At 35.7% G+C, this 23938-nt stretch overlaps 1 pseudogene; it reads right to left on the bottom strand.

Moving 5' to 3' along the window:
• Positions 1-17186: 17186 nt before the first annotated feature.
• Positions 17187-18182, bottom strand: LOC116739104 (annotated as a pseudogene).
• Positions 18183-23938: the final 5756 nt, after the last annotated feature.

The following is a 23938-nucleotide window of genomic DNA, read 5'->3' as shown; positions in this document are numbered from 1 at the left end:
AAAAGGATACCATTGACAAAATGAAAATAAAAACTACTGAATGGGATAAAATATTTACAAATTATATGACTGATAAGGTTTTTGTTTTTTAATTTTTGATTAGGTTATAGTTGTTTTACAATGTTGTGTTTGTTTCTGCTTTACAAAAAAGTGAATCAGCTATATGTATACATATATACCATCCCTCTTGGACCACCCTCCCACACCCCCATCCCACCCATCTAGGTCACCAGAGAGCCCTGAGCTGAGTTCCTTGTGCTATACAGCAGGTTCTCACTAGCTATCTGTTTTACACATGGTAGTATATATATGTCAGTCCCAATCTCCCAATTCATCTGACCCCCTCTTGCCTACCTGTGTCCACATGTTCATTCTCTGTGTCTGTGTCTCTATTCATGCCCTGAAGAAAGGTTCATCTGTAACAATTTTCTAGATTCCACATATATGCGTTAATATATATTTGTTTTTCTCTTTCTGACTTCACTCTGTATGGCAGGCTCTAGATCTACCTATATCTCTACAAATGACCAAGTTTTGTTCCTTTTTATGGCTGAGTAATATTCCACTGTATATATGTACCACATCTTCTTTACCCATTCATCTGTTGATAGACACTTAGGTTGCTTCCATGTCCTGACTATTGTAAGTAGTGCTGCAATGAACATTGGAGTGCATGTGTGCTTTTTTAAAAATATGTATTTATTTGGTTGTATTGGGTCTTAGCTCTGGCACATGGGATCTTCGTTGTGGCATGCAGGATCTTTTAATTGTGGCATGTGGGAATTTTAGTTGCTGTGTGTGAGATCTTTAGTTGTGGCATGTGAACTCTTAGTTGTGGCATGTAAGATCTAGTTCCCTGACCAGGGACTGAACCTGGACCTGCTGCATTGGGAGCACAGGGTCTTAGACACTGGACCACAGCATTTTCTCAGGGTATATGCCCAGCTGTGGGATTGCTGGGTCATATGGTAGTTCTATTTTCAGTTTTTTTAAGGAAACTCCATACCCTTCTGAATACTGACTGCATCAGTTTGCATTTCCACCAACAGTGCAGGAGGGTTCCCCTTTCTTCACACTCTCCAATATTTATGTGTTTAATATCCAAAATATATAAACAGCTCATACAGCTCAACATCAAAAAATAAACAATATGATTTAAAAAATCAGCAGGAGACCTGAATAAATATTTTTTTCAAAGAAGACATACAGATGGTCAACAGACACATGAAAACATGCTCACCGTTGCTAATCATCAGAGAAATGCAAATTAAAACCACAATGACGTATCACCTCACACCAGTCAGAATAGCTATCATCAAAAACACCAAAAATAACAAATGTTGGCAAGAATGCAGAGAAAATTGAACCATACTACACTCTTGGTGGGGATGTTAATTGGTGCAGCCACCACTGGAAACATTATGGACATTGCTCAAAAAACTAAAAATAGAACTATCATATGATCCAGCAGTTCCACTCCTGATTATATGCCCAAAGAAAACAAAAGCATTAATTCAAAAAGATATATATATATATATATATATATACCTCAATGTTCATAGCAACATTATTTACTATAGCTAAGATATGGAAACAATCTAAGGGTCCATCAATAGAAGAATGGATACAGAAGATGTGTTTTATATACACATAAAATGAAATACTACTCAGCCTTAAAAAAGAATGGAATTTTGCCATTTGCAACAGTGGTGGTTGGACTTGAAGGGTATTATGCTTAGTGAAATAATTCAGACAGAGGAAGACAAATACTATATGATATCACTTATATGTGGATATGTGTTTATCAGTTATATGTGTTTATCTAAAACATAAAAAAAAAACAAAACTAGTGAATATAACAAAAAAGAAACAGACTCACAGATACAGAGAACAAAATAATGGTTACCAGTGAGGAAAGGAAAGGGGGCAAAGTGCAAGATAAGGATAGGTGATTAAGCAGTACAAACTACTATGTATAAAATAAATAAGCTAAAACCATATATTGTACAGCACAGGGAATATAGCCAATATTTTTTAATAACTTTAAATATAGTATAATTTATAAAAATATTGATTCACTTTGTTGTACACATGAAGTTAATATAATATTGTAAATAAACTATATCTGAATTAAAAATAAACAAAGATATATATGCAAAGATGCTCACTGCAACCGTGTAAGAATGACTCTAGTCTCTATGCATAAGGATGGTCTACTGAATTATATTACAATCAGTCTATGGATTACTCTGCAGTTATTATATATGATATACTGATATTGAAATAGCTATAAGATATTGTCAGAGATAATAATACAGTAAGTTCCCTACATATGAACAAGTTCCATTCCAAGAACATGTTCTTAAATCCAGTTTGTTCGTAAGTCCAAGCAAGTTAGCTTAGTTATCCAACTAACACAATCGGCTATATAGTACTCTACTGTAATAGGTTTATACTTTTCACACAAATAATACATAAAAAACAAACACAGAAAATAAAGAAAACATTTTCAATCTTACAGTACAGTACCTTGAAAAGTACAGTAGTATGGTACAACAGCTGGTAAACAGGGACTGGCATCGAGTGAACAGGCAAGAAGAGTTACTGACTGGAAAAGGGAGAGGAGGTGGGAGATGGTACAGCAGAAGGACCCTCAGCAATAGGAGATGGAGGGCAAGCTGCATTTTCACTCATGCCTGACATTGATGTCACAGGTTCCAGTTCCTTGCTAGATTCAATTCTATCTACAATCTTGAAAAAAATGATCCAGAGATGTCTGGGTAGTAGCTCTTCTTTTCTTGTCATAGATGACATGGTTGCACTGGATTGTATTCAGAATGGCCATTGCAACCTTCACTATACGTTTGGGTTCTGTGTCTCAAAAACCAACAAGTGCCTCCTCAAATAAAGAAAAACCCCTTGCTATTTCCTGCATTGTGAATCTCTTTGGTTATTCAGTTACTTCTTTTTCACCTTGTCTCTCTTTGTCTTTTCTCTGGGCCTCCAATTCCATCATATTTTCATTAGTAAGCTCCTCGTGTTGTACAGAAAGGAGTTCAATGAAGTCATCCTCTTGCAGACCTAGCTGCAGCTTCTCTCTGAGGGTCACTAAGTTGCTTAAGACCTCTTTGGACTCATCACCCACCTTCTCAAATCCATGGAAATCATGAACAAACTGTGGGCAAAGATTCTTCCAAGTCCAATTCATGGTGATGGCCATAGCCTCATGCTAGGCAAAGTCAACGTATTTTATGGCCTTGTAGATGATATAGTCCTTCCAAAATTGTTGCAAGGTTGTTCTTGATTCATCACTTGCCTTTACTGTCTGACAAAAAGTATGATGTGAGTAATATTTCTTGAAAGTTGCTATAACTCCCTGCTCCATAAGTTGGATGAGCTACATAGTATTAGGTGGTAGGTGCACTACTTTGAAGTTGGGATGAAAGTCATCTATGAATGGAGGGTTACCTGGAGCATTGTTGAGCAGCAGAAAAATGTTGAGTGGGACGTCCTTCTCCAAGCAATATTTCTCTACCTCCAGGAAAAATTGGTGGAAAAACCAGTCCTGGAAAATGGCCTGTGTAACCAAGGTTTTGGGGTTACTCTTCCACACAACAGGAAGAGAGCCCTTGGCTATGTTTTTAAGGGCTCTAGGGTTCTCTGAATGATAAACTAAGAGAGGCTTCATATTGCTGGAAGCAATGCCACCAAACAACAGAGTTAGCCTATCCTTTCCAGCTTTATAGCCTGGCATCAACATTTCCCTCTTACTCTTCCAGTACAGTTCTGTCTCATCCATATTAAAAACCTGCTCTTGTAAATAAGTGCCTTCATCAATAATTTCTCAAAGTGTTTCAGGAAATTCCCGGGCAGCTACTGTATATGTACTTGCCACTTAATTTTACATTGTGAAGTGTGGCTCTAGACATCAACTGAAGAAACCAGACATAGCTGGCATAAAAAGATGTGCCCTCTGATTCTTCACCGTGTTTCTTCAAGTCTTCATAAAGGCTTTTAGCTTTCTCTCGAACCAGCATTATTCTCAATGGGACTTGACGCTGATGCTGATCCTGCATCCACACACTGAGAAGTTTCTCCATCTCTTCCATCATTTTCCACGCTTCTTCAATATTATTGTTGATACAATTGGCACAGCAGACTTCACATGTTCCATGATCTTGTTCTTTAGAATCATGCCAGTGGTTAAACGATTCACGTTATAAGAATGAGCAATGGCTACGATCTTTTTTCCTCGCTCCACTCTCTCAATTATTTTCACTTTTGTTTCCATTGTTATCACTTGGTTCTTCTTAGCTGTATCAGCTACATCATGGCTGCTTTTATACTTGTTCCAGAAATCGTGGGCTTGAAATAAAGATACTTTACTACTATACACTACACAGTACTGCACAGTAAAGTACACAAAAGCACAACCACTGGTAGAGGTTGCATACATGTGACAATGTATACCAGACATGTGAACTAACATAAATGGACATGTGGATACACGTTTGCATCTTTGAAAGTTCGTAACTTGAAGGTTCATATGTAGGGGACTTACTGGACTCTCCAAATATTACATTTACTCCTGTTTCTAATACACTTTGCAGTTAGGTAAGTCCACATGATTTTTTCTGGCCAATGAGCTCAGAGGAAAAATGACATATCACTTCTGGACTGAGACAGTATAAAGCCCATTTCTAGCTCTCCAGTTGCATTTCTATGATAATAACTAAGGGTGGTACAGTAAGAGAAAAAGTCCCTGAGTAACTCTAGAACAGAGATGGCCCCCTCTACCAATCTCTGAAATATAAATTAAAAATAGATTTTTATTTGGTTAAGCCACTTAATTTGTTACTGCAGTACAACTTAGCCAATTCTAATCAATATTTACCGTTAAGAGGGAAAAAAAGAGACAAATCTCAAGACAAAACTGAAAGAGTATTTTTCTAAATATGTTTATTAAATTATAGATGTGTGTAATTACTTATATATAAATTTAAATCTATCAAGGGTTAACAGTTTTTATCTCTGATGAGAATTTTAGGAAGAGAAGATAGAAGATAACAAGAGATTCTATGCCTCTACATTGCCTGAATTTTTCAAAAGTATATATTCAGGTATTGCTTGTGTAAAAAATTTATTGAAAAATAAAGTCAAATTGTTTCCAAAATATATATAAAAAATGCATTGTATCTGTGCCTAATACTTCTCATCATTTAAACAAAAATAATTCCAATTCATTGGTAGATATGGAGTTAAATGGGTGAAAGTGTGAGGAACACGTTAAAGTTTATTCAGTCTGTGAGACTGTATTCTCCCCATCTCTTTGTGTTCCTTCACTCCTGTGTGATTTTAGGATGCCTAGATGGCCTTTTAGATAGTCGTGAGTTGAATGCAATTACCTGAATTTGTCCTTCACTTGTCATCTTTTTACATAAAATTTAGGTGCCCAAATCACTCCATCTTCATTGGGTGATTGTTTCAGGCCAAATCTATATTGTTTCTGGAAAAGTGCAATATGTGTAACATACAATATTGCTATAGTATCTGTGCAACATCTTGTACATGTGATATTTACAGCTGTTTACATGTGTTACTCTGTCAAAGAAACCAAAGTAGGTATTGATGATGAAAGAAATAGACACTAAGAACTCTCATAATTTACTTGAATCCTGGGAAATTCACCATTAAAATTTTGCTAGTAGAGGGCCATCAATGTGCTTCTAAAGGGTCTGATTTTCTAAACCTTGATAGAAGAAAAACTAGTCAACTCAGCAACTTCAGACAAGAAAAGTGACTTAATTAGATATTTACAGGAGTGACAGAGGTATCCCATGTTGAGTAGAGCAGGTACATGTCCTACAGAATGACATTTGTATAGTAAGTTTTAGCTTTTCTGCTTGAAATTTGAGCATAATTATGTAATTAAAAAAATTAGTTTAGCAGTCCCTCTCATCAGGAAACTTGCACAAGCCACTTAGATAGTCTCATCCACCAGAGAACAGAGAGCAGAAGGAAGAAGAACCTCAATCCTGCAGCCTCTGGAACAAAAACCACATTCACAGGAAGATAGACAAGATGAAAAGGCAGAGGGCTATGTACCAGATGAAGGAACAAGATAAAACCCGAGAAAAACAATGAAATGAAGTGGATATAGGCAACCTTCAAGAAAAAAAAAAAAAAAATCACAATAATGATAGTGAAGATGATCCAGGACCTTGGAAAAAGAATGGAGGAAAAGATTGAGAAGACAAAAGAAATGTTTAACAAAGACATAGAAGAATTAAAGACCAAAAAACAGAGATGAACAATACAATAACTGAAATGAAAAATACACTAGAAGGAATCAATAGCAGAATAACCAAGGCAGAAGAACGGATAAGTGAGCAGGAAGACAAAATGGTGGAATTCACTGCTGTGGAACAGAATAAAGAAAAAAAAGAATGAAAAGAAATGAAGACAGCCTAAAAGACCTCTGGGACAAGATTAAACACAACAACATTTGTGTTATAAGGGTCCCAGAAGGAGGAGAGAGAGAGAAAGGACCGCCAAAAAAATATTTGAAGAGATTATAGATGAAAACTGCCCTAATGAGGGAAAGGAAATAGTCACCCAAGTCCAGGAAGTGTAGAGAGTCCCATACAGGATAAAACCAATGAGAAACATGCCAAGACACACAATAATCAAATTGACAAAAATTAAAAACAAAGAAAAATTATTGACAGCACTAAGGGAAAAATGACAAATAACATACAAGGGTATTCCCATAAGGTTAACAGCTGATTTCCCAGCAAAAACTCTACAAGCCAGAAGGGAGTGGCATGATATACTTAAAGTGATGAAAGGGAAGAACCTACAACCAAGATTACTCTACCTGACAAAGATCTCATTCAGATTCGATGGAGAAATCAAAAGCTTTACAGACAAGCAAAAGCTAAGAGAATTCAGCATCACCAAACCAGCTCTACAACAAATGATAAAGGAACTTCTCTAAGTAGGAAACACAAGAGAAGAAAAGGATCTACAAAAACAAACTGAAAAGAGTTAAGAAAATTGTCATAGAAACATACATATTGATAATTCCCTTAAAGGTGAATGGATTAAATGCTTCCACCAAAAGACACAGGCTTGCTGAATGGATACAGAAACAAGACCCACATATATCCTGTCTACAAGAGACGAACTTCAGACCTAGGGACACATACAGACTGAAAGTGAGGGGATGGAAAAAGATATTCCATGCAAATGGAAATTGAAAGAAAGCTGGAGTAACAATACTCATATCAAATAAAATAGACTTTAAAATAAAGAATGCTACAAGAAACAAGGAAGGACACTATGTAATGATCAAGGGATCAATCCAAGAAGAAGATGTAACAACTATAAATATATATGCACCCAACATAGGAGTATGACAACACATAAGGCAACTGCTAACAGCTATAAAAGAAGAAATCGACAGTAACACAAAAATAATGGAGGAATTTAGCATCTCACTTACAACAATGGACAGATAATCCAAACAGAAAATATGGAAACACAGCTTTCAATGACACAATAGACCAGATAGATTTAATTGATATTTATTGGGTATGCTATCAAAAAACAGCAGACTACACTTTCTTCTCAAATGCGCATGGAACATTCTCCAGGATAGATCATATCTTGGGTCACAAATCGAGGCTCAGTAAATGTAAGAAAATTGAAATCATATCCAGCATCTTTTCTGACCACAATGCTATGAGATTCTAAATGAATTACAGGGAAAAAAACGTGAAGAGCACAAACACATGGATGCTAAACAATATGTTACTAAATAACCAAGAGATCACTGAAGAAATCAGAGAGGCAATCAAAAATTACCTATAGACAAGGACAATGAAAACATGATGATCCAAAACCTATGAGATGTAGCAAAAGGAGTTCTAAGAGGAAAGTTTATAGCTATAAAAGCCTACCTCAAGAAACAAGAAAAATCTCAAATAAACAATCTAACTTTACACCTAAAGGAACTAGAGAAAGGAGAACAAGCAAAACCCAAAGTTAGCAGAAGGAAAGAAATATAAATATCAGAGCAGAAATAAATGAAATAGAAACAAAGAAAACAATAGTAAAGATCAAAAGAACTAAAACGTGGTTCTTGAGAAGATAAACAAAATTGATAAACCATTAGCCAGACTGATCAAGAAAAAGAGGGAGAGGACTCAAATCAGTAAAATTAGAAATGAAAAAGGAGAAGTTACAACAGACACTGCAGAAATACAAATCATCCTAAGAGACTACTACAAGCAATTCTATGCCAATAAAATGGACAACCTGGAAGAAATGGACAAATTCTTAGAAAGGTATAACCTTCCAAGACTGAACCAGGAAGAAATAGAAAATATGAACAGACCAATCACAAGTAAAGAAATTGAAACTGTGATTAAAAATCTTCCAACAAACAGAAGTCCAGGACCAGACGGCTTCACAGGTGAATTCTACCAAAGATTTAGAGAAGAGCTAACACCCATTCTTCTCAAACACTTCAAAAACATTGCTGAGGAAGGGGTGCTTCCAAACTCATTCTATGAGGAAACCATCACCCTGATACCAAAACCAGAAAAAGATACTACAGAAAAAGAAAATTACAGACCAATGTCACTGATGAATATGGATGCAAAATTCCTCAACAAAATACTAGCAAACAGAATCCAACAACACATTAAAAGGATCACACACCATGATCAAGTGAGATTTATACCAGGGATGCAAGTATTGTTCAATATACACAAATCAGTCAATGTGATAAGCCATATTAACAAATTGAAGAAGAAAAACGATATGACCATCTCAATAGATGCAGAAAAAGCCTTTGAGAAAATTCAACTCCCATTTATGATAAAAAATGTACAGAAAGTGGGTACAGAGGGAACCTATCTCAACATAATAAAGACCATATACAACAAACCCACAGCAAACATCATTCTCACTGGTGAAAAACTGAAAGCATTTCCTCTAAGATCAGGAGCAAGACAAGGATGTCCCCTCTCACCACTATTACTCAACATAGATTTGGAAGTCCTAGCCACAGCAATCAGAGAAGATAAAGAAATAAAAGGAATGCAAATTGGAAAAGAAGAAGTAAAACTGTCACTGTTTGCTGATGACATGATAGTCTACATAGAGAATCCTAAAGATGCCACCAGAAAACTACTAGAGCTAATCAATGAATTTGGTAAAATTGCATGCACAGAAATCTCTGGCACTCCTATACACTAATGTTGAAAAATCTGAAAGTGAAATCAAGAAAACACTCCCATTTACCATTGCAACAAAAAGAATAAAATATCTAGGAATAAACCTACATAAGGAGACCAAAAACCTGTATGCAGAAAATTATAAGACACTGATGAAAGAAATTAAAGATGATAAAAATAGATGGAGAGATATACCATGTTCTTGGATTGAAAGAAACAATATTGTGAAAACGACTATACTACCCAAAGCAATCTTCAGATTCAATGCAATCGCTATCAAGTTACCAGTGGCATTTTTTACAGAACTAGAACAAAAAATCTTAAAATTTGTATGGAGACACAAAAGTCCCTGAATAGCCAAAGTAGTCTTGAGAGAAAAAAGCAGAGCTGGAGGAGTCAGACTCCCTGACTTCAGACTATACTACAAAGCTACAGTAATCAAGACAACATGGTACTGGCACAAAAACAGAAATATAGATAATTGGAACAAGATAGAAAGCCCAGAGATAAACCCACGCACGTATGGTCAACTAATCTATGACAAAGGAGGCAAGGGTATACAATGGAGAAAAGACAGTCTCTTCAATAAGTGGTGCTGGGAAAAGTGGCCAGCTATACATAAAAGAATAAAATTAGAATACTCCCTAACACCATACACAAAAATAAACTCAAAATGGATTAGAGACCTAAACGTAAGACTAGACACTCTAAAACTCTTAGAGGAAAACATAGGAAGAACACTCTTTGACATAAATCACAGCAGGATTGTTTTTGATTCACTTCCTAAAGTAATGGAAATAAAAACAAAAATAAAAAAATGGGATGTATTGAAACTTCAAAGCTTTTGCACAGCAAAGGAAACCATAAACAAGATGAAAAGACAACCCTCAGAATGGGAGAAAATATTTGCAAATGAAGCAACCGACAAAGGATTAATCTCCAAAATATATAAACATCTCATGCAGCTCAATATTAAAGAAGCAAACAACCCAATCCAAAAATGGGCAGAAGACCTAAATAGACATTTCTACAAAGAAGACATACAGCTGGCCAAGCAGCCCATGAAAAGCTGCTCAACATCACTAATCATTAGAGAAATGCAAATCAAAGCTGCAATGAGTTATCACCTCACACCAGTTAGAATGGACATCATCAGAAAATCTACAAACAAAAATGCTGGAAATGGTGTGGAGAAAAGGGAACCCTCTTGCACTTTTTTTGGGAATGCAAATTGATACAGCCACTCTGGAGAACAGTATGGAGGTTCCTTACAAAACTGAAAATAGAATTACCAGAAGGGCTTCCCTGGTGGCGCAGTGGTTGAGAGTCCGCCTGCCGATGCAGGGGACACGGGTTCGTGCCCCGGTCTGGGAAGATCCCACATGCCGCGGAGCGGCTGGGCCCGTGAGCCATGGCCGCTGAGCCTGCGCATCCAGAGCCTGTCCTCCGCAACGGGAGAGGCCACAACAGTGAGAGGCCCGCGTAACGCATAAAAAAAAAAAAAAAAAAAAAAGAATTACCATATGACCAAGGAATCCCACTACTAGACATATACCCAGATAAAACCATAGTTCAAAAAGACACATGCACCCCAATGTTCATTGCAGCACTATTTACAATAGCCAGGTCATGGAAGCAACGTAAATGCCCATTGACAGACCAATGGATAAAGAAGATGTAGTACATATATACAATGGAATATTACTCAGCCATAAAAAAGGAACGAAATTGGGTCATTTGTTGAAACGTGGATGGATCTAGATACTGTTATACAGAGTGACGTAAGTCAGAAAGAGAAAAACAAATATCGTATATTAACACATATATGTAGAACCTAGAGAAATCGTACAGATGAACCGGTTTGCAGGGCAGGTATTGAGACACAGATGTAGAGAACAAACGTATGGACATCAAAGGGGGAAAGTGGTGGGGGGTTGGGGGTGGTGGTGTGATGAATTGGGTGATTGGAAATGACACGTATACACTGATGTGTATAAAATTGATGATTAGTAAGAACTGCTGTATAAAGTAAAATTAGTTTAATGCTGTCTTTTGTGAGTATACCTATAGAAATACATTTAATCTGTATTAATAAAATCAAGCTCAGATACTCCAAAATATAAGCAAAGGATCAAATTTTCCACATGATGGAGAAAGGAAATTGGGTTAAGTGACCTTCCCTTGACAATTCTCCCTACTATTGGGTTTGATTGTTTTGCATTTTGTTATAGCTAGTTTGGAAAAATTTGGTGTTCCTAAGAGAGTATTTTGGAAGAATTTCACTCATTTTATACTTATTTCAGTGTGTCAGGCTCCATTTTCAAGAAAGATCATATTATCCTCTATAAAATATACCCAAAGAGATAGGGTGCAAGACTGGAATTTGCACAGATTTTGGGATGATATCATGCAAAGTGGGAGCATATAATGAATTGCTGTAACTTCTGATCTTTGATGAAAGATCAGAACATAGATAATTTGTGTCTTTTAGGGTAGGGGTAGATTTTTTGCATCAGTGTATTTGTTGAATAATTGAGATGATTGATAACCGGAAGCAATCATTAAATTTAGGCTTAGTTCAATTGTAGAAGAACTTTTTAAAATGGCACCCAAGTAATTGTTGTTTTAAACAGCACTGCTGATGCCTAAAGAAAAAAAATAGTAAAATTAATAACTAAAAGAGCTACTTGGGACTAAATAAAAACTGACAAGGAGTAAATAAAGCTCTTTACTTCTCAGGTGATTTTGTTTTTATCCCATGAACGGAGGAAGATTTATGTATAAAGGAAACCTCTCTATTCAAGTAAGCAGGTCAGTCTCTCTGGGAATTTATTATTTATTCCAATGATTCTAAGTCATCAAGAGATCTCTAGAACTTGTTCATTTCTACTAGAGTCAATTTATAAACTAGAAAGAAATCAATGCATATATGGTTATCATTAAATTATAGCCACCCTTCCCTTATGTATTTTGTCCAGTATTTGAGATATTTTTTATCTTTACCTGAAGTTTTATACCAGATTTAGAGTAGACTTAACTCCAAAAGAGTCTTCCATAAAAAACAAGTATCCTAAATTTAACAATTATCCTTAACCTTAATTTGGTTGAGGCCCAGGGAAAAATATTCACACAAAATTTCTACCCATACTGAATTCTAATATGATAAAAGTCAATAATGACATTAAACCAACTAGTTGTATGTCTATATCTGTTTTGTTTTCTTAAGAATCATAGTTAATTTGGAATATTTGTTTAGTCCACATTATTTGTAAAGCAAACCTTTTGGCCTAAAATCATATTCTGCTAAGAGGCAAGATTGAAACTCTGTGTATTATTTCAGCTCTGACACAAAAAGAGTTTGGAAATAACACTTACCATAAAACAACAACAACAACAAAGACAGCTGAATTAACCAAAAACCAATGACTTTTCTTGGATCCATCAGAGAATTGAGGTTGCAAGGCAAACTGCCACACCAAAACACAAAGAGACAGGTGAATACAGAGGAATAGTTGAAATCAACTTACCTGAATTCAGAAACCACTGAAACAAACTAGTAGAAACACTTAAAAGGTAATATTGAGGAACTATTGAAGGCTGAGTGTATACAAGTTTAAGAGTGAGAAACTCCTGGGAGCTGCAGATACAGAAGGGTCCCACACTTTTGTGGATTTTACTTCCAAGCATCTCACAAGGTTACCATGGTGAAGGATAAAAAGGTCACCTATTTTTTAGGGGGAGGTAAGGGAAGAGAAAAAGTAATCATTTTGAAATAAACCCAATATATTCTCCATAACAAACACATAATATTTAGTGAGAAATACTTTACTGGAGACTTATCTCACATAGGTGGAAAGTCCAATTACCCAACTAGAGCCCCATATAGCCTTCCTGTCTCACCTAAGAAAAGGAAAAAAAAAAAAAAAAAACTGTTCTGGAAATTGCATCCAAGGAACACAGGTTCACTAGAGATTAATCATAAGATTATAGAATTCCTCCCTCTCCCATTTCTTATTACCATATTAACATGACTTCAGTAAGAATGAATTACTGCTAATATGGCTGTAAGGCTCAGACTCAACAAAAATGGAGTTCTTATGAATATATATAGACAAGGGAGACAAAAGCAAGAATTCTAAAGGGATTTAAGATCCCTGACACCTACAACTACAGTTAACATTAAACAAAGCTTAATTTCTAGCCAGATTAACATACAAGTTCACACAAAAGACCTATTTTACTTAGTTTCCACTATCCAATATATCTTGTCTATCTTCCAACAAAAATTTAGAAGGCATGCTATAGGTAGTAAAGAAATACCATCTGAAGGGACAAAGATTAGAACAAATCTCAGATATGGCAGAGATGTTGGAATTATCAGACAGATAATTTTAAATGTCTCTGATTGATTTGTTAAGAGCTCTAACTGGAAAAGTAAATAACCTGGGAAAAATGGGTACTATAAGCAGAAAGGTGGAAATTCTAAAAAAAAAATTTTTTTTAATTCTAAAAATCAAAAACACTACCACAGAAATAAGTAATACTGTTGATGGACTTATCAATAGCCTTAATATGGCTAAGTAAAGAATCAAAGAACTTGAAGGTATGTCAATAGAAACTTCCCAAATTGAAATAAAGTTGTTTAAAAAGAATGAAAAAAAAACATAATAGAACATATAATAACTGTGAGACAATTTCAAAAAGCATAACATAACTTTAATTGATATATTAAAAAGAGAATAAAGAAGGAACAAAGCAGGAAAACTAATTGCTGAGAACTTTCTGAAGTTAAGAATAAAAACCTAACCATAGTTTCAGGATAGGCACAGAACATCAAGCAAAATAAATAGCAGAAAAAAGGACTCCTAGGCATATAATACTTATATAAAACTGCAAACCGAAGACAAAAAGAAAATATTGAAGGAGGTCAGAGGGAAAAATCTCCTAACCTACAGAGGAAAATGGATAAAGTTTACAGAGGGCTTTTCTCAGAAATCATGCAAACAAGAAGGGAGTCAAGTGAAATATTTAAAGTGTTAAAAATGCCAATCTAGAATTCTATATCCAGAAAAGTATCCATCAAAAGTGAAGAAGAAATAAAGGTTTTTTTGCAGACAAGCAAAAGCTGAGAGGATTAATTGCCAGCAGATATGCCCTGTAAGGAGTATTAAAAAGAAGATCTTCAGAGATATGGAAAATTCTATAGATTAGACACTTGGATTTACATACAAAAAGAAAAGCACTGGAAAAGGAATAAATGAAGGCAAAATTAAATAACAAATTATTGCTTCTACTGTTAAATGATCTAATAGGAAAAAATGTTGGGTTATTAATTAACACATCCGTCACCTCACATATTTATATTTTTGTGTGTGTGAGAAAATTTGAGTTCTACTCTCTACCAAAGAATCCTTGTTTAAAGTAATAATATTATTAATGTATTTTATTACTATAGCATAAATATAAGTGAAATGAATGACAACAACTTTATATGGGATAAGAATTCTCTATTCCAAAGTACCAGCACTACCCATGATCAGTATAGTATTATATGAGAGTACATTTAGATTGGCTACAAATGTATATTTCAAACTCCAGGGAATCCACTACAAAAGTTGCATAAAATCAGCACAACTGATATGCTAGAGGGGAGAGAAAATGAAAAATATATATAAATTTCTCAGTTAAAAGCAGAAAAGAGAAAAAAAAGGAAAAGGAAAATAAAGGAACAAGTGCAATGAAGAAAAACAGTTACAAATATGGTAGCTTTAAATCCAACAATATCAATAACCACTTTCATTGTGAGTGGTCTAAATCCACCAATTAAAAAAATGGAAACTATCAGAGTGGACTAAAAAAACAAGACTCAACTACATATTGTCTATAAGAGACTCACTTTAAATATAAAGACACAGATTACTATCTAAGAAAAAGAAAGCTAGAATGGTACAGAAGAGAAGTCAGACAAAGCAAACTTCAGAAAAAGGGGAATTATCAGGGATAAGGATGGGTATTACAAATTGATAAAGGAGTTAGGTGCCTAGGAAGATATAACAATCCTTAATGTGTATGCATGTAACAAAATAGCTTCAAATTGCTTGAGGCAAAAATTTGTATTGCTGAAAAGAAAAAAAAATAAACCTACCACTTTATCTGGATATATCTATACTTCTGTTTCAGTAATTGATAAATCAAGTAGGAAGAAAATCAGTAAGGGTATAGTTTATCTAAAGAGCTTAATTGATGTATCTAATTGACACTTATAGAATACTCCATATGACAACAATGAAACATTCTTTTTAAACTCACATAGAATGTTCACCAATGGAGAGTACCTAGTGTTCTGTAAAACACACTTTAATCTTAAAAAGAATAGGTTATACAAAGTATGTTCTCATACTATGATGGAAATAGAATTCAATAACAGAAAGACAGCTGGGAAGTCTCCAAATATTTGAAGATTGACCAACACTCTTCTAAACAACACACATGGGTAAAGGAGTCTTTAGAAAAATTAGAAGATATTTTTAACTAAATGAAATGAAGATACAACTTACTAACATTTATGGAATTCAGAGAGAGTAGTGCTTAGAGGGAAATTTACAATAATAAATGCACATATCAGAAAGGAAGAAAGACTTCAATTCTCTAATCTTTTTTATTTTATTTAGTTATTTTTTTTAAAATTTATTTATTTATTATTATTTTTTGGCTGTGCTGGGTCTTCATTGTGGTGCCTGGGCTTCTCATTGCAGTGACTTCTCTTGCTGCGGAGCATGGGTTCTAGGTGTGCAGGCTTCCGTAGTTGTGGCACACGGGCTCAGTAGTTGTGGCACATGGGCTTAGATGCTCTGTGGCATGTGGGATCTTCCCTGACCAGAGTTCGAACTCTTGTCCTCTACATTGGCAGACAGATTCCTAACCACTGTGCCACCAGGGAAGTCCCTCTTTTTTTTTAAGTTTCCTCCATGTATTTTTGTGCTTCTCAAGGTTTTTTTTTTTTTTTTTGGAAGTATTGATGTGTTTAAACTCTGTACGTTCTCCACAGATCAGATTAAGGAGTTTGTAGGTGAAGTTTACCTGTGCATAGTGGGAAGAGTCATGGATGGGGTAAAGGAGACGAAGAAGAAAAACAAAAGTCACAGGGAAATAGAAAAAACAATACATCACAGGGGCTTCCCTGGTGGCACAGTGGTTGAAAGTCCGCCTGCTGATGCAGGGGACACGGGTTCGTGCCCCGGTCCGGGAAGATCCCACATGCCGCGAAGCAGCTAGGCCCATGAGCCATGGCCACTGAGCCTGTGCATCCGGAGCCTGTGCTCCGCAATGGGAAAGGCCACAACAGTGAGAGGCCCATATACCGCAAAACAAAACAAAACAAAACAAAACAAAAATCACAGGTTAACAGAACCTTCAGAATTAAAAAAAAAAAAAAAAGGAAAATAAGCAGCTGTGAGCATCAATATCAACTATACAAGCATCACAAAGACACATGTAAAGGAAACAAAATCTTCAAACCTTTCCATGGGGTCTACAGATCATTTTGTGCACAGCTTGGAGCATCCACCTTCCAGAGAAAAGCAAACCTCCCTCATCCTCCCCAGGATGCGCCACCTCCTCCTTCTGTCTTCTCTCAGTGAATGGAAGGGACAGTGGAGACCAGTGCCTTCAGAGGAGGTGGGAAATGCCCAAAGAGGAAAACAGCACATCTGGACATTACTCGGGAGGGAAGTGAGCAGTCAAAAGCTACAGTGAGTCAATGGCGGACAGTGGAAGAACATCATGTACAAATTACAGGTCAGTTTCTGTGGAAGAACTGGATTCAGAAGAAACGCAGTAGTGTCCCTATTCTGTACACACAAGGCTCACTGAAAGATGCTGGAACTCAAATGCTTGTTTTGAGTGTCTCTTTGGTGACAGGACTTGTGTAGAGACACCCAGGTTCCCAGTGGTGGGAGCACCAGACTTCCAAGAAACTGGTCCTTCAAAGGAATCTTCAGAGGGGGATCATGATGTATTTTAAGGATCAACTGCGGCTCCTATTTCAGTTAGTTTCTCAGCAACTTTCTGAAAGCTCATTTAAAGTGAATACTGCATTTTCTTTTTTTTAAAACAAAAACCAGGACAGTGAGCCGTAAAGAGCTGATTGACACAATGCAGCTGGAACAAACGGCCTGCATGTAGCATATAGAGTCTATCATTGAAAATCAACATTTTCCATTTCTACAGAGAACATGTGTGAGACAACACAATAGAAGTGGGATTCCTGACTAATTTTAAAAAGAAAACTACATCAATCAAATATCTGTAATAGGCATTTTTTCACTTCATTTAAGGTTTATATGTCATATATTGTTATATTAACATTTTTCACCCATTTAAAAAGAATGGAAATTGTGATTCTACAGTAGTACTTTATAGTTTTAATGATCCAGGAGGTCTGAGTGTAAGATGAAATCCTCTGGAAGTAACTGCCTGTCAGTCGTCGATCCAAACCTCTGGACGTCTGCTGCCCGCCTCACCCCCCACTCCAGCCAGGTGTCGCGCTTCACATGCTTAAATCTGCACTGGCTCCAGGTATTTGTAGATTGGGTTTTCGTAACCATGATTCTGCATCTTGTTCAGCTGACGCTCTCCTGAGGTGAACATTGGGTCAACCTCCACGATCCCATGGCTGATGGTGCTGTACTGCCTGTTCCTCAGCATCACGAAGCTGATGACGATGACTGTAGAAATGGCCACTGCAAAGGCCAGCAGACCCATGAGGGTGCTGCTGTTCAGACTGAAGTCCTCTCGCAGGGGCCCCACGGATTCCGGCCCCCGCCTAGAGACCTCTGACTCTCTCGGCATTGAGAATCATTTCCTTCATATCCAGGGTCTCATCAATGACCATATTTTCATCCACTTTCTTCTTACTTAATAAATCTCTCCTTGGCCCCAGATTCCACCTTAGGAATCTGGAGAAAGAAGAATGATTTAAGAAGCATAGGAAAAGAAATAATACAAAGTAGAGCAAAAAGCAGTGTAATTGAAATCAGGAAAACAATACTGGAAATTAATGAAACCAACCTGCTTCTTTGGAAAGATAAAATATTTAGTAAATCTCTAACCAGGCTAATAAAATTAGACAGAAAAATCACAGATTTGTAATGGAAGAAATGAAAGAGGTATTGTCCCTACTGATGTCATGGGCACAAAGGATAATAAAGTAATATTTGGAACTATTCTAGGCCCACAAATTTGATAATATATATGAAATGGATGAATTCTTTGTAAGGCATAGCTACCAAAACTCAAACAAGGAGACATAATTTTAGTAGTCCCATAATTATATTAAAGATATTGAATCAATAATCAGTAACCATCCAAACAAGAAAGCACCATGCCCAGACTGTTTCACTAGTTAATTCTAACAAATATTTAGGGAAGAAATAATACCAATTATTAATAATATTTCCCAGAAATTAGGAGCAGAAGGAAAGCTTCTTAAGTCATTTTATGAGGTCAGCATTACCTTAACACCAAAACCAGACAAAGATATTACAAGACAAGGAAATTATACACCATTATCTCTCAAGAATCTAAATGAAAAAAAAATCCTCAAAAATATCGCAAATTGAATTTAATAATTCATTTAAAATTATATAACACAACTAAATTGGATTTATTCTAGGCATGGACACTATTTGAATATGAAATAGTATTATACACCTTATCAACAGGCAAAAGCAGAAAAATCATATGATCATATAGATTAATACAAAAAAACCTCTGGTAATGGATTAGACTTGGAGATATCAGATGTATCTATATATATCTATATGTAACCATCTGTATAAATACTCCTATCTATAAATACAGGTGGTTACATATAGATACATTTATAGAAATGTTTATAAATGTAGGTTTGTATACACATGTATACTTTTCTTCCTCTGTCAGATGGAAGGTCCTCGGTGCAACAGCACTTTGGTATCAATCAGCAAACCTAGGGTTCAGATCTTGGTTTCTAATACCATTTTCCAATAAAAGGAACCAGGGCTCCTTAGAGAAATGGTTTATTCTAGGAATAGGGCAATAAATGTACTATAACATCTTGTAGTACTAGGAAGTAAGGAAGTGCTATTAAAAAAAAAAGAAGAAGAAGATAGCATTATGTCTAAGGGATACAGGGCCAAATTGAAAGAGCTCCTAATAGGCACAGCAGGAAAAATTTGAGAAATAAATAAAATGGTAGTATTTGATTATAACTCAAAGTAAAAAATAAATACCCACAATCCATAGTTATAACATAAATGACTGAATGAATAAAGTATTAATAGGAGAGAAGATATAAATCTCCCTTGCAGAAGAATTCCAAATAATTTATGGAGATACTATGACCTTAATGAAGGGAACATAAATCCTCACTCCTTAAGTGTGGGCTCTTCATAGTGACTTCTTTCCAAAGGTAAAGGTATGGAATGGTAAAAAAAAAAAAAAAAAAAAAAAAAGAGTTTACAGTGGAAAAATCTGATAAACACTACACCAGCCATGTGATTAAGAGCAATATCGACAGTGATAACTAATGTTGATAGTATGTACTTTGCTATTATGTGATGAAAATGGCACTTGACATCTATGTCCTTTCTTTGAATAAAACACATAATCTCAGTCTAGTTATGTATGAGAAAAACAGAAAAATGTTAAATGAATGTCATCCTAAGAAATACCTGGCCAATATGTTTCAAAACTATCAAAATCTTGAAAATGTAGAAATTCTGAGAAATTGTCCACAGCCAAGAGGATCTTAAGAAACCATGTAAGTAAATGGAATGTGGTATCCTGGATGGGATCCTGGGAAAGGAAAAGATATTAGGTAAAAACTAAGATACTCTGAAAAGAAGTATGGACTTTAGATATTAATATATCAATTTTGGGTGATTAATTGTAAAAAATATATTTTACCAGTGTATTATATCTATAATTCTTCCTGCTGTTACAGTTGTTTCACCCCTTTGTTTCTGTAGGATTTTTCTGGCCCTAAGGAAGTTGTAATACGTGTTTGTTGTTTTATTAACTATTATAAAGTGATATCTATTGTTCATCAAGCCCTAGATAGGACACACAAGATTATCTACCTGTTACAGTTTATGATTATGTTCAGCATACGACATAAGGAGAGAAGCAATGTGCTATTATTCATTACTTCTTTCAAGTTTACCTACATTACAGTAAACAGCCCACATACAAGGACAAACTCAGCTGGGCACTTTTAAGATAACTTCATATATCTTTGCTCCTGTCTTTATGTGTCTGAAAACAGTCTGTTCCTGATTACTATGTCTTACCTACAGATGTGTCTCAAGAGTCTCCCAACATAATGTGACTGAAGTTTTCTCATGTCACAGACTGTTATTGTCATCTTTCTAAATTAGTTCAAATCTCCCTAGAAATGGAACCATTCACCAGAAGCCATGTTAGCAATGAATTAATGAAACTGCCTGTCTCCTTCTCAGCTGGCCTTTCTCCAGTGCCCAGTCTCCCCAGCCACAAGCCGTTTTTCAGAATACCTTCCTGTGTATGCTCAATTTTGCACTCAATAGTTTCACTGCTGGAACTTGAGTCTATGACCTTAATACACTCAGATATTCAAAACAGTGAAATTGTTGTAGCAACACCAGTCAGAGACATATTATAATTAGGCATAGTTCACAAATCTTGCATCACTGCTCCATCACCTTCCTACTGAAGGTTGAAAGTTCACCTTATAGTGTCACTTTATGTGAATAAGCAAAGATCCTCTGTCTTCTAAATATGGGCCTTTATGTGGTAGGAAGGTCAGAGATTTATCTCAAGCTTCTGAGATTTGGAGGGCTTTAGTAGAATAGGAAACTACCCCATTTTTCTTATTTATGAGTGTCTTTGAACCTAAGAAATGTCTCATTTGTATACATCTAGATAATCTATCTATATATTTAAGGAGTTTCCAAAGCAAGGCAGGGGAATGTAACCTTGAAAATAATATAAAATAGCTGTATTGCAAAATGTTGTAAATATTAGTTGAACACAATGAGACATTTGCTAGGGGCCGAGGAACCAGAAAATTGCAAGCATTTAAGAGAAATATCTCTTACTTTAAATTCACTTGCAGTTCCTGGTAACTGAAAGCTGCTAAAGGAAAAGAGAAAACAGTAACAGCAGCAACAAAATCCCTCATAAGATTAATAGCCACCCACTGATTGTAAATATGAAGAGGACCTCTCCAAACACAAAGCTGAAATGTAGAGGAATCCACCTTTATTAAAATCCCTGACCTCCTGCCCATTAATAGATAAGCTCCTGAATACACATACAGCAACATTTTGCAATGTTGTTTTGTAAAACTTGATTTTCACTTCCTGTAATCAAATCTTTGTCCTAGCCCCCAAAATGTTTTCATTGTATTATTCCTAATCTTGATTTCCTTCAGTCAGAATTATGTTATTATTCAAAAAATATTGTAAATATTTGACAAAAGATTGAGTATCCTTGCCAATCTGGCCCCAGAAATACTTGTTACACATTTCCCTTCCTTCCTGGAGGAGCCTGATTTTTCAGGTGTTAAAAAATAAAATATTTTACAATGACATGGAGCAGAAGTCAGAGTTTGTTTTTGAGATTACCTTGCAACTGCAGTTGCATTCATAAAGGAACCTAGTAGAGTGTGCAGAAAAGATGGAGGAGAATGTCATACAATAAATTTGGAAGTTAAGTACTCTTGGCACCTATTTTCAGAGACATACATTTGAAGTTAATGTTTACTCTTGTGCATATATAGACCATGTTTTGCTAAGACATAGTATATATGTTGAGGAGGAAAACAGCAGAACTGAGTTGGTTTTTCAGGAGAAACCAAACCTGCTGACACCTTGATCTGGCACTTCTAGCCTCCAGAACTGTGGGAAGAATAATCTCTGCTGTTTAAGCCATCCAACCTGTGGTATTTTGTTATAGAATCCTTAACAAACTAACATAATACCTAAATTAGAGTTACCAGAAAAAATACAGACTGTCCAACTAAATTTGCATATTACACAATGCTTTTTGTTTGTTTGTTTCTTTGTTTTAAGTATGAGAATGTCCCATGCAATATTTAGGACAATCTTATACAACAACCACAACAACAACAAAAACTGTTTATATTAAATTAAAATTTAAATGGGTATCCTATATTTTATTTGTTAAATCTGGCAACCAAAATCTATGGAAAACGCTTCACAGAGGAGGTACAATTTGAACTAGAAAACAAAAGATAAAAAAATTATTTTGGTGGGAGTGGAAGTGCATTGAGGTCAGAGAAATCAATGTGAGAAGACCCCAGTGGAAATTTTCAACAATTTTCCCCACTGTTTATACTGTAGCAAATATTTCAGCCCATAATCATTTTAAGTATATAGAAATGACAATTTAATTAGATACGGAAGATCTAACTGCCATCTATCACTCAATGGCTTCTAAACCTGGGAGCTTTAAAAAATACATCAGTTGGGCTTCCCTAGTGGTGCAGTGGTTGAGAATCCGCCTGCTGATGCAGGGGACACGGGTACGTGCCCCTGTCCGGGAAGATCTCACATGCCGCAGAGCGGCTGGGCCCGTGAGCCATGGCTGCTTAGCCTGCACATCCGGAGCCTGTGCTCCGCAATGGGAGAGGCCACAACAGTGAGAGCCCTGCATACCGCAAAAACAACAAAACAAAAACCAAAAAAACCCCCTTAAATTTTGGGGTACTTACCCAGAGTGATGGATCACTAATTTAATGTGACTAAAAACAGCTAATTAGCTCAATTTAAACACACCTCACACCCATAAACCAAACTGAACATGTTGAGATCTGTTCCCTGGACAGTTTCTCTACAACTGAACCTGAAACCTTAATAAACCCTCTGCTGAAGAGAATGCCATGTTATAGTTGCCCTCTAGGAACCATCTCTACATCTCTATTTTTTATAAAACTCTAACATTTTAAAGAAATTCTTTAACATTTTCTTAACAGTCTGAATTTACATGTGTGTGTGTATAAATATAATCACATGTGTTATCCCTTAACCAAATCTTAGAAAGATCTCATAATGCCATATCCATTTTGTTAGGTAAAAATAAATAAACAAAGCATGAGTTTTACTTACAAATTTAAAACTATTGTTCCTTGATAGTGGAGGAACCCTTTAATCTTGATAATTAAAGCCACATGCTATGGACACAGGATACTATTCAAAATAAATGTTAGGCAAAATTGCATAATTTACTGAGTCTGAAAGACTATTTTATAATATATATTAAAATTCAGGGGAGGTCAGTAGTAGAAAGGAAAATATAACTGGTCCTGTTGAAAGATAAAGAAATTGGCCAACAGTAATGAACATCTATGTCTATTTTTCAAAGACACTGGGGTGATAGAGGGGAATATTACAGTTCAAAATCATGGAAGATAGGTAACAGGAGGAGTGACAAGATGAGACCAGGATGAAAGGAATTAGGAGAGAATTCAAGTTGAGTATAAGAGTTAAAGGAATCTACATAGTCAGACATGTACATAAAGACTGGACACATCAGGGCCATTCACAGTGGCCTGGTGCTATCAATTAGAAGTCTCCCTTTCTTTGGCAATTAACTAAATTTATTATCTTTGAAGTAGACCTCTTGACCTAAATGTGGCTGCTGGGGCTTCCAATCTC

Source organism: Phocoena sinus, chromosome 14 (assembly GCF_008692025.1).
Source record: "Phocoena sinus isolate mPhoSin1 chromosome 14, mPhoSin1.pri, whole genome shotgun sequence".
Taxonomy (NCBI): Eukaryota; Metazoa; Chordata; class Mammalia; order Artiodactyla; family Phocoenidae; genus Phocoena; species Phocoena sinus.
Note: the sequence above shows the minus strand (reverse complement) of the source record. Positions and strands in the feature narration are given on the sequence as shown.